Genomic DNA, 6,235 nt, shown 5'->3' with positions numbered 1-6,235 from the left:
GAGAGAGAGAAGAAGAATTTAAAAACCAATTGTTTAAGATTTTTATCATTGTCATTTGAACTTCTTTGGACCTAAAAACAGGTTTCCTTTGGAACACTAGTTTAGTTTACAACTTACTGCTTATTGATTGATGTGGTTGGTTTATGTACTGGTGAAGCCACTATTTAATAAAAAAGGAAATACAGTACGATTGAAAGATGGCAAGTGGACACTGGAAAAATATGCAGGAGGTGGAATTCTGTCCCCACTCCTATTCTTGCAAAAACCAAACCAAAAAACTCAGGGGAATTTTTTCCCATCTCCAACTCTCAGCTCCACGGTCCCTATTGGCTGAGAGCCACTTGACAATTATCTAAACAGGATCCCTCCTTTTGCTGGACTTCCCAAATAAAAGTAACCACCTAAGAAAAGGCTTATATCCACATATGGATTTCCATATTTCTGCCCTAGGGTAAAATAAGGCCCACCCAACAGTGCTTGGGATGTCTCCACCAGAGGTGTTTGTTTCACCAAAGGAGAAGGGTTCCCACCACTAGAGCCCCCCCCCCCCCAGCCTCCTGGGGGATGATTCCATGGCTAGACACTGACTTCTGCCCCCCACCCCACCCCGGCAAATTTCAATCAAAGTCCTGGCAGAAAGTAGAGGAATCTGTATGCCACTTGCCCATCTGCCAACTCAAAGCCAGGCTTCCAATCCCATCTACCTCTGACCACTGGAAAATTCCTTCCTGTGGTTAGGCTGAAATTGGCTCCCTGAACATCTTCTGACATCCTGGAGCTGCTCCAGAGGTCAGGCTAAAGTAAAGTCCCCGGCTCCTGCTAGCATAGACACTGACTGGGAATAATGCAAGTAAAGCAGAAGGGCAGACAGGATTATTTACAGATGCTTCTCCATGGATAAGATGTAATTAGAAGATGAAGTGGTAAAGACATGCTTAGGAGGATGGGGGGAGGCCGCTGTGCTGTTGGTCAAGGATGCTGTAGGTCCAGCTGGTCCTTTACTGGATCCTTGACCGTCATTTATGCTTTTCTACAACATACCACCCTGGTCAGGGCTCCAGAAATTCTAAAAGATTCATTGAAATAAAACTACAGTTAGAGATTAAGCAACATTGTAAATCAACTATACTTCAATAAAAATAAAATAAAATTAAAAAACACCACAAAACTCCTACAGCTGATTTTTGTTAAGATAGCATCAGGCCTCCAACTGTTCTTAAGAAAAACAGTTTTTAAAGGCTAGAGTCTTCTTTCTCCAAAAATCAGAAAATCCCCCTTCAAATACTTGATCTCTTTCAAGTGGAGATAGAATCAATACTGTAACTGCAAGATGTCAAAGACCCACTGGTGGCATAGTGGGGCCAGGATGGCATCATGACATGCCATCCCAATTTTACGAACTGCTTCAAGTTTATTTCTGTGCTTCTAAATAACATGCCTTGTTTATCAATGCTAAAAGCTATACTGCTCAGCCTTGACTGTAATACTGTAGTGGAAAACTGGAGACACGTGTTCACCGTGTACTATATAATGAAGGTTATCCCCAAAACTTATATGCAGGTACATCATGAGAAACTCTGGGCTGGAAGAAACACAAGCTGGAATCAAGATTGCCGGGAGAAATATCAATAACCTCAGATATGCGGATGACACCACCCTTATGGCAGAGAGTGAAGAAGAACTAAAGAGTCTCTTGATGAAGGTGAAGGAGGAGAGTGAGAAAGTTGGCTTAAAGCTCAACATTCAGAAAACTAAGATCATGGCATCTGGTCCCATCACTCCATGGGAAATAGATGGGGAAACAGTGGAAACAGTGTCAGACTTTATTTTTTTGGGCTCCAGAATCACTGCTGATGGTGATTGCAGCCATGAAATTAAAAGATGCTTACTCCTTGGAAGGAAGGTTATGGCCAACCTAGATAGCATATTTAAAAGCAGAGACATTACTTTGCCAACACAAGTCCGTCTAGTCAAGGCTATGGTTTTTCCAGTGGTCATGTATGGATGTAAGAGTTGGACGGTGAAGAAAGCTGAGCGCCGCAGAATTGATGCTTTTGAACTGTGGTGTTGGAGAAGACTCTTGAGAGTCCCTTGGACTGCAAGGAGATCCAATCAATCCATCCTAAAAGAGATCAATCCTGGGTGTTCATTGGAAGGTCTGATGTTGAAGCTGAAACTCCAATACTTTGGCCACCTCATGCGAAGGGTTGACTCATTGGAAAAGACCCTAATGCTGGGTAGGATTGGGGGCGGGAAGAGAAGGGGACGACAGAGGATGAGATGGTTGGATGACATCACCGACTCGATGAACATGGGTTTGGGTAGCCTCCGGGAGTTGGTGATGGACAGAGAGGCCTGGCGTGCTGCAATTCATGGGGTCGCAGAGAGTCGGACACGACTGAGCGACTGAACTGAACTGAACTGATCCCCAAAAGATCTATTGAAGTCCTATCCCTGGTACCTGTGAATGTGACCTTATTTGGAAATAGGGTCTTTGCAGATATAATCAAGTTAAGATGAGGTCATCAAGGTGGGCCCTAATCCTATATGACCATGAAAGAGCCCATGGACCACACTTGAAAACTGCTGATCTGAGTGTGTCTGTCCCCTGGCTCTAACCAATGGAGGTGTGGCCTAGCATGTGACTTTAGCGAAGGAACATGATGGGTGTCTGCTGCGGGCTTCAAAAAAAGGGACACTAGGGAGCCAACTTCTAGCTGAAGCTAGTGACCATGAGGGCATCATGAAGCCTCTTCTGTGGTCCACCAGCTGTGGACTTCTTGTCATGTGACTAAAACAGTTCCATGGCCCTAGCCATCTCCAGATGGATGTTCTGTTGCTGGAAGTTAAAATAAGCCTCAGTAACATGCCCAGTATCTAGTTCTAGTGTTTTTCTTTGGGGCAGAGCATCATTGTTCTTTATCTTCTTCCAGGGCTAGTGAGGGTCCACCCTGCCCATCCATGTACCCTCATCATATTTTGCTTAACTGCATCACTTGACCCTCGTGAAACAATTGTCTGCCCCTGACCCTTGTCTGATCCCTCCCTGACCTTCACCCAGTCCTGACCTGACCTTGATCTGGCCCTCACCTGATCCCCTCACACCTCCACCCCCACTGCAGTTTCACTTCAGGGTTGATGGTGCCACCCACACATCTGACATCTTCCCTCCCTGAAGAGCTGCGCTCCCTGGCCTGCCCTGGCCACAGTGCTCAGGGGGCTGCCCATAGGCTCAGTTCTGTGTTCTGCTCATCTCCAATGCTTTGCTGGGGACACCAATGTATTTCCAGAGCACTTGATGCCACTTCAGCCCTTTGCTTCATCCACACTTGCTCCTTCCCACTAGATCAGTGTCCACAGTGACACCTCTTCCCAGGAACCCTCCCTCCACCCTCCTGACCTGCACTGGGGCTCATCCTGTCTAATTAAAACATCCGTTTGCATGTCCATCATCTCCACAAACAGCACCAACTATCCACAGCACAGGGAAAAGGTCAAGCAATTTCCAGAGAACTGCTCAAGAGTCACCGATTCTCCTGGAAATGAACTTTGACTCACTATCCACACTGACTTGGCACAACACAGAAAAGTGAGAGATTAACTTGCAGTCTTATTTTCCTGCCTGGCAGCTAAGTTTTCACCATCCCGTAGGGCATTAATCAGCTTTATATCTAACTGAATGTTCCTGTTTTGGCATTCCTTCTCCCACCAACTGCGTAAGTTGGGGATTTGAAAACGTGATTATACCTAGGGGAGTGGGCAGCTTCCTGATACAACATGAGGCCCAAAGTGCTCAGTGAGTGAATTGAAAACAGCATCTTCCCTGTCTCCCCATCCACAGGAACGGGACAGAGGGGTCTTTCAGAAGCTGGCTGCCCCAAGCCCAGGTCAGGGGAAGCTCTCACCCTTTCCTGGGGTCCCATCTATGACACTCGTCACCATGTCGTAGACTGTGTGTAGGGGAAGAGCTGTGTGTCTCCCTCCAGGGAGCTGCTCTGCATCTCACAAACACTGGGGGCTGCATGAGGACTTGGACTTAAGGCCATGGTGGGCTCTCCCAGGGCCCCTGTGCCCAGCTCTTGTTCACATGCCATCTTCTCGGTGAGAAGCTCCCTGAGCCAGGCAAGGATGCTGGGGGCAGGAGTGTGCGCCTTGGCTACAGAAAGGCTGGAGTTGGTCTCACACCAATTAGACCCTGAAAGAAGCGGTCCCTACACTCTGACTGCTCTGGGTCGTCAGGGTCATGAGATCCAGAGCAGAGATGGGAAAGGCAGACCTAGGACCCAGGGCAGTGAATGCAGAAGCGACCTGCAGCCTGCACCGCCCCCCACCCCACCCACTCCCTCATCTCCCCTGTGTTACTCTGAGCACTGAATCCAAAGGAACTGGAGCTGGGAATTAGCGTGCACCCTTGGCTGCAGTGAGAAGACCCAGCCTCCAGCTCCTGCTCTGGGCACCAGGGAGTGGGGTGTGGGGAAGGGGTAAGAGGGTAGGGGGTGGGGGTGGGGAGGCAACATGGACATGCTGTAGCCCAGATCCTACAAGAGGTGGGCCAGCCCAGTGCTCTGCAGAAAGGCTCCCAAAGTGCTTTTCTCCAGGAAAAAAGTATGCTGTTTATTGAAAGAGGACATTTTCATCCTGTGCCAAACCCACCACTTCTTCCCCTCCTGAGTTACAGAAAATATCCCTTCTCAACCCCAGAGCCTGAAGAACATTTCTTTTCAGAGAAAATCTATTTGATTCAGAATGCCAGAGGAAGAAAACAAGCAGCTTCTTTTGTGTGAAACTTCACCCTCAACCTTGTGCTTTTAAGTGAAAGCTCCCACACATTTGTGCTTCCTAAGGTTTCAACAAGCCATGTCCAATTTTTGCATTAAAATCTCTGCATGTCATACAAAGGCATTTAGGAAAACATATTTAAAGATGTCAGAGCCAGAGAGATTGTTTCAAAAACTCAGCAGACAGACCCTAAACTTCAGAAGTGTTTGGTAGGATATATCTGGTTTTACAAGCAAACTTGCCTTTTTATGGTACTCAAGATGATGAAATAGTTGCAAGAAAAGTTAAACATTTTTAAAGATCTTGAGAATTCCCTGGTCTAGTGATTAGGACTCATTGCTCTCACTGCTGAGGTCATGGGTTCGATCCCTGGTTGAGGAACTAAGATCTTGCATGCCTTGGGGCCATAAAACCAAAACCATAAAACAAAAGCAATATTGTAACAAATTTGATAAAGAATTTAGAAAAATCCAGAGTGTCCAGGCCTGTGGCTGCTGGACAGTAAAGGGGTCTCAGAGTGTCTGTGATTGGCCCACATTAATCTCACAGCAACCTTGAGAAGTGGGGGTGTTGTTCCTGCTGACACCAAGGAAACAAGGGCTCAGAGAAACCTTCAAGGCCCGAGGTCCTGCCTGGATCTTCCATGGCTGGAGCTGATCAGTGTGGCAGCAGAGACCTGGTTTTGCCTCGTTTTCCTTTTTTAACTGTGCTAAAATATACATAACATGCAATTTATTATGCCATCTTACCCACTTTTTAGTGTTATAATTCAGTGGCATTAAGCACATTGACATTGTTATGCAACCATCACCACCATCCATCTCCAGAATTTTGTCATCTTGTAAAACAGAAGCTCTGTCATCATTAAGCCACCCACCAATCTATTTTCTGCCTCCATGAATTTGACCACTCTAGGGATTGCATATGGAACCATACAGTATTTATCCTTTTGTGACTAAATTATTTCACTTAGGGTGTCTTCAATGTTCATACATGTTGTAGCATGTGTTAGAATTTCCTTCCTCTTTAAAGCTGAATAATATTCCATTGTATGGATAGACCACATTTTGTTCATCCATTCCTCAGCTGATGGATATTTGGGTTGCTTCCACCTTTTGGCTGTTGTAATAATGCCTCTGTGAACATTTCTGTACAAATTTATGTGCAGACGTGTGGTTTTTTTTCTTTACAAATATACTTTCATTGATGTAAAAATTCACAAAATATAAAATACCATTTCAAAGTATACAATTCAGTGACCATTTACTACATTGACAATGTTATGCAACCACCATTTCTGCCTAGTTCCAAAACATTTTCATCATTCTGAAAGAGAACTCCGTACACATTAATCATTCAGTCTCTTTTCCCCTTCCACCTCAAGACCTGGTAACTACCAGTTTTCTTTATGTCTCTGCATTGCTGTTGTTGTTTAGTTGTTAAGTCATCTCCGACT

At 45.6% G+C, this 6,235-nt stretch overlaps 1 protein-coding gene across 1 annotated transcript in view; it reads left to right on the top strand.

Moving 5' to 3' along the window:
* The window catches only part of FN3KRP (fructosamine 3 kinase related protein), a 62,428-nt gene that overhangs the window by 39,287 nt on the left and 16,906 nt on the right, over positions 1 to 6,235 (top strand). The gene's annotated exons all lie outside the window — the stretch shown is intronic.

The sequence above is a fragment of the Giraffa tippelskirchi genome, chromosome 3, assembly GCF_054371585.1.
Source record: "Giraffa tippelskirchi isolate mGirTip1 chromosome 3, T2T-mGirTip1v1.2.pri, whole genome shotgun sequence".
Lineage (NCBI taxonomy): Eukaryota > Metazoa > Chordata > Mammalia > Artiodactyla > Giraffidae > Giraffa > Giraffa tippelskirchi.
The sequence above is the reverse complement of the archived record's forward strand: the minus strand, read 5'-3'. Positions and strand labels throughout refer to the sequence as shown.